This window comes from Rattus norvegicus, chromosome X (genome assembly GCF_021556685.1).
Source record: "Rattus norvegicus strain SHRSP/BbbUtx chromosome X, alternate assembly SHRSP_T2T, whole genome shotgun sequence".
Lineage (NCBI taxonomy): Eukaryota > Metazoa > Chordata > Mammalia > Rodentia > Muridae > Rattus > Rattus norvegicus.
Window position 1 is genome coordinate 89942897 of NC_141554.1, and position 6919 is coordinate 89949815.

The 6919-nt window shown below is 51.1% G+C and overlaps 1 long non-coding RNA gene across 1 annotated transcript; it reads right to left on the minus strand.

The window, feature by feature from the left end:
- Window positions 1-5190: 5190 nt before the first annotated feature.
- Window positions 5191-6598, minus strand: LOC147998292 (uncharacterized). The gene is made up of 2 exons (XR_015646633.1): window positions 5656-6598; window positions 5191-5559 (listed from the first exon to the last, which is right to left on the minus strand). It is a non-coding gene; the product is annotated as an uncharacterized LOC147998292 (long non-coding RNA).
- Window positions 6599-6919: the final 321 nt, after the last annotated feature.

Genomic DNA, 6919 nt, shown 5'->3' on the forward strand with positions numbered 1-6919 from the left:
GAGATTAGTGACTATCCAGGTAATGTTATAAATGTGGTGGGGGCTTATTCCCCCACTGACTCTAGGCCACAAAAGGACTAGGAGGAGCCACGTAGGAGTTTTAACTTTAAGGGGTTTGGAGTGCGCTGAACTCTCCATGTCTGGGGTGTAGTGTTGTGATTAGTCAATTCCTCAGACCGGACTGCCTTGACGTGTGATGCGTGGATCCAAGCCGCGACTCCGTCTACCTTTAGGGCGGTCTGGGTAGTCAGGAGGACGGTGTAGGGTCCTTTCCACCGTGGCTCGAGATTCTTGGTCTGGTGTCTGCGCACCCACACGGTGTCTCCAATCTGGAACGGGTGTGGCACCACCGGATGCTCAAGCTCGTCCTGGTAAGCAGCGGCCAAAGGTCTCCAGACGTCTTTCTGCACAATCTGTAGGGCCTGTAAATGGGCCCTCAGAGAAGGGCTGTCAGTGAAATCAGCAATGTTTGAATCAAAGAAATGGACAAATGGGGGTGGTGCTCCATACATTATTTCAAAAGGAGTTAGACCATGGGGGCCCGGGGTATTCCGGGCCCGATAGAGAACTAGGGGAAGGAGGGTCACCCAATCCTTTGAGCCAGTTGCAAGCGTAAGTTTGGATAAAGTCTCCTTAATTGTTCTATTCATGCGTTCTACCTGACCTGAACTCTGGGGTCTATAGGCACAATGTAATTTCCAATCAATCCCCAGCAATTTGGCCACCAACTGACTTACGTGGGAGACGAAAGCGGGCCCGTTGTCCGACCCCAACGCTTGAGGCATGCCATACCTGGGAAAGATTTCCTCGAGGAGCTTCTTGGTGACCATTTTTGCAGTCTCGTGCTTTGTGGGGAAGGCTTCGACCCATCCTGAGAAGGTGTCTACAAACACTAGGAGATACTTGTATCCATACATACCTGGTTTAATTTCAGTAAAATCAATTTCCCAATGGATGCCGGGACGGTGTCCCCTAGGACGAACTCCTTGTCCAATCATGGTCCTTCCCGGGTTAACCTGAGCGCACGCTTTGCAACTCTCAGTCACCTTTTGTATCGCTTTGTCCCGATTCAAAAACCACAGATTTATCTCTTCCCGATCTAGTAAGGTTTTCATCTTCTTAAACCCCAAATGGGTTAATTTGTGTAAAAAAGAGATCAATTCAAAAGTCATTTTTATTGGCATAACTGTCTTTCCTTTGTAGACCCACTGTTTTAGTTGAGGGTGGTAGATGGCCCCCATTTTTTCTAGGAGCTCTATGTCCTCATGGGCATAAACCCAACTGGTTTGTCCCACTGGTGGGGGCGTGGGTTGGTCTGGGCTATTTAAGGGTAAGATTTGTTTGCTCATGGCCACTTCTCGCGCCGTGGCATCGGCCAGCCGGTTTCCTCGTGCCTCTGGGTTGTGCCCCTTCTGGTGTCCTGGACAATACATAATACTCAGTCTTTTGGGCAAGAATAGGGCTTCTAAGAGGGCCAGAATTTCAGCCTTATTTTTAATATCTTTACCCTCAGATGTGAGCAGCCCCCGCCTCCGGTAGATCTCCCCGTGGATGTGTGCCGTGGCAAAGGCATAGCGGCTGTCTGTATATACATTTAGCCTCTTACCTTTTGCCATCTTGAGCGCCTGAGTCAAGGCGATGAGTTCAGCCCGTTGTGCGGAGGTACCAGCAGGCAGGGCTTTTGCCCAAATTACTTTGTCCTCCGTAGTGACCGCAGCTCCAGCCTTTCGCTCTCCCTCTGCCAAGAAGCTGCTGCCATCCGTGTACCATGTGTGGTCAGCATTCTGAAGAGGCTGGTCCGATAGGTCCGGCCTGGTTCCATGTACTTCTGCGAGGATTTGTAGGCAGTCATGTTGTTCTGCCTCCTCTGGTAGAGGAAGCAAGGTGGCAGGATTGAGGGCGACTACGGGCCCAAACTGAACCCGTTCTGCATCCAGTAACAAGGCTTGGTAGTGGGTCATGCGGGAATTAGAGAGCCAGCGGTCTGGGGGCTGCTTTACCAAGGCCTCCACTGCGTGGGGTGCTAGGATGGTGAGTGGCTGTCCCAAAGTCAATTTTCCAGCATCCTTGATCAGGACAGCAATAGCAGCCACCATCCTTAGGCACGGTGGCCAGCCGGAGGCCACAGGGTCCAATTTCTTAGACAGGTAGGCTACAGGGCGTTTCCAGGGTCCCAACCTTTGTGTTAGGACCCCTTTAGCATACCCCTGTTTCTCATCGATGAACAGTTCAAAAGGTTTGGTAATATCAGGGAGACCCAAGGCAGGGGAGGACAATAAGGCCTGTTTGATGTTTTCAAATGCTTTTTGCTGCTCTGGTCCCCACTGGAAGAGCACCCCCGGTTTAGTGAGGGGGTACAAAGGGGCTGCCATTTCAGCAAACCCAGGAATCCAGAGGCGGCAGAATCCCGCTGTCCCCAAGAACTCTCGTAGCTGTCGGCCATTCTTGGGGGCAGGGATGCCGGCCACAGTCTGTCTCCTGGCCGGGGTCAGCCACCGCTGTCCATCCCGTAGCTGGTAGCCTAAATAAGTAACCTGGGTCTGGCAAATTTGAGCCTTTTTGGCAGAGGCTCGGTAGCCCAATTGTCCCAAAGTCTGTAAGAGGGATTCAGTTCCCTGTTGGCATGCAGTTTCAGAAGTGGCCGCTAGGAGGAGGTCATCTACATATTGCAGGAGTATGAGGGTGGGATGCTGAACCCTAAAGTCAGCTAAGTCCCGATGTAAGGCCTCATCAAAGAGCGTTGGGCTGTTTTTAAACCCTTGAGGCAGTCTTGTCCAAGTTAATTGTCCTGAAAGCCCTACTTCAGGGTCTTTCCACTCAAAGGCAAATAAGGGTTGGCTTTTCGGGCTCAGCCGGAGGCAAAAGAAGGCATCTTTCAGGTCCAAAACCGTATACCAAGTATGTGTAGGGGGCAGTGTACTGAGCAAATTGTAAGGGTTTGGAACAGTCGGATGAATATCTTCTACCCTCTTGTTGACCTCTCTCAAGTCTTGTACTGGCCTATAATCTCCAGTGCCGGGTTTCTTTACAGGCAGAAGAGGCGTATTCCAAGGCGACCGGCAGGGAACTAGGATGCCTTGATCCAGAAGCCTCGTAATGTGAGGCCTTATGCCTTGATAAGCTTCATGTGACAGAGGGTATTGTTTTATGGAGACTGGAGTTGCAGTGGCCTTTAACTGTATAATTAAGGGGGGCTGTTGGAGCGCCAACCCCATCCCACCAGTCTCTGCCCAAGCCAGTGGAAAATTCGTGACCCAAGTGCCTATTTCTTGGGATTGTGGCTTGTCCTGTCCCAGTTCATATAGTCTATATTCATCCTCTAATTGTAGGGTTAGAACTTGAAGGGGAGTTCCGTGGGGGCCAGTTATTTGGGCCCCTCCTTCCTCAAAATGAATTTGTGCTTTTAGTTTGGTGAGCAGGTCACGGCCCAGCAGAGGGTACGGGCAGTCCGGAACATGTAAGAAGGAATGGGTCACCTTACCGGTAGCCAGCTGAACCCGGCGGTCCGTAGTCCATCGGTATTGTTTCTCACCAGTAGCTCCTTGTACCCAGGCCGTCCGGTCGCTGAGTTGTCCTGAAGCTTGAGTGAGGACTGAATGCTGGGCTCCTGTGTCTACCAGGAAAGTAACCGGCTGCCCCCCAACTTTAAGCGTTACCCTGGGCTCAGGGGGGGACTCCTGGCCCTGACCTCCCTAATCTTTATCTAGAGCCAAGAGGGAGGTTCGTGGTCGAGGCTTTCGGGGTCCGCCAGGCTTCTTGGGGCACTCTCTGGCCCAGTGCCCTTTCTCTTTGCAATAGCCACATTGATCTTTATCCAGCTTCAGCCCCTTTCGAGCTCCCCCCCTATCTCCCTTCCTTTCTTGGCCCTGAACTATGGCGGCCAAGATTCGACTTAGTTCTTTGTTTCTTTTTTTATCTCTCTCTTCCCTCTCTCTGCGAACTCTATCTTCTTTTTCTTCTTGTGTCTCTCTCTTATTAAAAATCCTTTCAGCTTCTTTAAGTAAATCCTGTAATGTATAGCCCTGCAAATTTTCTAACCTCTGTAACTTAGTCCTGATATCTGGAGCAGCCTGCCAGATGAAGGACATAGAGACACTCGTCATTTGTCCTGGGTCATCTGGGTCATAGGGAGTGTACATACGGTAGGCCTCCTTAAGTCTCTCTAGAAAGACGGAGGGAGTTTCCCCTGCTTCCTGTAATACCTGTTTTACCTGAGCCAAATTAGTAGGGCGTCGTGTAGCCCCTCGGAGACCCGCTAGAAGCAACTGGCGATAAAGGCGTAGGTGTCCCTTACCTTCGGCTGTATTAAAATCCCAGTTTGGTCTCTTAAGTGGGAATGCAGCATCAATTTCCTCAGGCAGCTGGGTGGGACGCCCATCATCTCCCAGAACATGCTTTCTGGCCTCTAGGAACACTCTTTGTTTTTCTTCTGAGGTTAAGAGAGCCTGTAAGAGCTGTTGGCAGTCATCCCAAGTAGGCTGGTGGGTAAGTAAAACAGATTCTATTAGGTCGGTGAGTGCCACCGGATCTTTGGAGAAAGAAGGGTTGTGTTGTTTCCAATTGTAAATGTCAGCTGCTGAAAACGGCCAGTATTGGGTCTGGCCACCGGTTCCCTGTCTAAGTGGAAAAGCCTGGGAGGTTGTATCTGGCATCACCTCGCGCTTATTGCGCAATCTCCCTGCGACAGGGGAGAAACCCTTATCAGACTGTGGCCCGGCAACTGATCTGGCCGGCAGCTCTGCCTCCTCCGTTTCAGCCGGGCCTGTAGGTAAACGATATGGGGGAGGAGGATCTTCAGAGAGAAGATCTATGAGAGGGGAGTTTGAGTCTGCCGGGAGGACAGGTTTCTTAGAAGGCTCTGATTTAATTAGAGTGGGGTAGAGAGAGGAAGACGGGGCCAGCAAACCGGGCGGGGCCGAGGGGACAAGCTGGGGGTTGAGGGGAGGCCAATTCGGGTCCACGAAGGGTTCCGCCAAAGGGGGGGGGTATAAGGCAAGACTCTCCCAAGTGATAATATAAGGAACCTGGTCAGGATGTCCGTGGACGACCCGATCTTTAACCTGTAAAATAATGATCTTATTAAATGTGCCATTCACTGGCCATCCGGCTCCAAAGGTGGGCCACTCGGATGTGCAGAGAGTCTGCCATTTTCCTTTTTTAACCTCGACGGACTGGTTGTGTGCCCGGTCGTGGACGTCTTTCCAATGATCAAGAGTGAGACTTAGGGGCGTTGTTAGGGACTGTCCCATGTTAGTTCTAAGGAAGATTAGAACACAGAGAAAACAAACAACACCAACAGTCAAACAAACAACAGACAGGCGTGCTGCACGGCTTTGGTACCAAACTGAAAGCAAAAAGTCAGATAGAGGTGGCAAAAGTCCGAGGCCCTCTGAAAGCCAAAAATACAGACAGAGTGCCGTTAGTCCGGATCTTTCTCCTCTCCCAGATTGGGGCCCGAAAAGTCGGGCCCCTAGCACCCTTGGAACGTCTTCCAGGGCTGCGGGGCGAGAAGTCCGAGCTCCTCAGCTCCTTCTTCGTCCCGCCCAAATTCCAAACAACCTGGCTGAGCACTCACAGAACAGACCTGGCTGAGTGCTCACAGAACCTGGCTGAGCGCTCACAGAACAGACTTGGCTGAGCGCCCACAGAACAGACCTGGCTGAGCGCTCACAGAACAGACCTGGCTGAGCGCTCACAGAACAGACAGAATAAGGTAGAACGAGACAAAATTAGACAGACAGACAGACGTCGGCCGGCTTACCTCCCAGTGGGTGGTCGGTGGTCCCTGGGTGGAGGATCTCCTTTCCCGGCCAACGCACCAAATGAAAAGCTCTCAGGGAGAACTTTCCCTCGGGATGGAGACCCTCCAACTTCAATGACCAGGCCGAGACACCACAGGATGCAATCAGCAAGAGGATTTGATTTATTGTCGGGATACACAGGTACCTGTGGGCGCTTCAGTCGCTCGGGGGACTGGCGCGCCCACGGAACCAAGGATGGGCTTTTTTATAGGATTTTGGGGAGCAGAAGCAAGCATACAGAAGCAGATGCATGGTTACAGGGATATCATTGGTGGATTCTAATGTTTCCTAGCTACCTTCCTGAAACATAACGGCTGACTCGGCCCCCAAAGGGTTCAGCCCGGGGGCAAGTTTCCTAGCTACCTTCTTGAAACATAACGGCTGACTCGGCCCCCCAAGAGTTTAGCCCGGGGGCAAGTTTCCTAGCTACCTTCTTGAAACATAACAACTGACTCGGCCCCCCAAGAGTTTAGCCCGGGGGCAAGTTTCCAAGCTACCTTCTTGAAACATAACAACTGACTCGGCCCCCCAAGAGTTTAGCCTGGGGGCAAGTTTCCAAGCTACCTTTTTGAAACATAACAACTGACTCGGCCCCCCACCAGGGTGTGGGACCTCTCCCGGGGCTTTTTCTTATTGTCAGGTGCTCAACCCCAGTCATCCTGTTGCCAGGCCTTCAACCAAACATCTCCTGCTTGGCAGCCGCTGTATACTCAGTGTTCTAACCTTTCCCTGAACCAGTCATCTTAAGTACAGCCTTGCAAAATGGCGTTACTGCTGCTAAGCTGGGGTCTTTCAACATGACATATAACCTTGGCTGTGTTCTCTGGAACACAACTTCCTTATGTTCTCAGAAAACAGTTCCCAGATTTCACCTCAGTGATGCTTGTCTCTTCATAACCATCACTAATTCCTTAGCTACAGTTTACCAGCATTAATTGTCTTGTCGAAGTACTCTCTTCTATTTTTTATTCTAAAGCCAGAGCCAAATGGCCAAAGTTGCTGAGTTCTGCTGCTTGCTGCAGCTGGAACATGGCCTTCCTTATCTATTCCCAGCTTTCTGTTTTCCAACTCCCTCTCTATATAAGCTTGTCTTTTCTGGAACTTGCTCTGTAGATTGA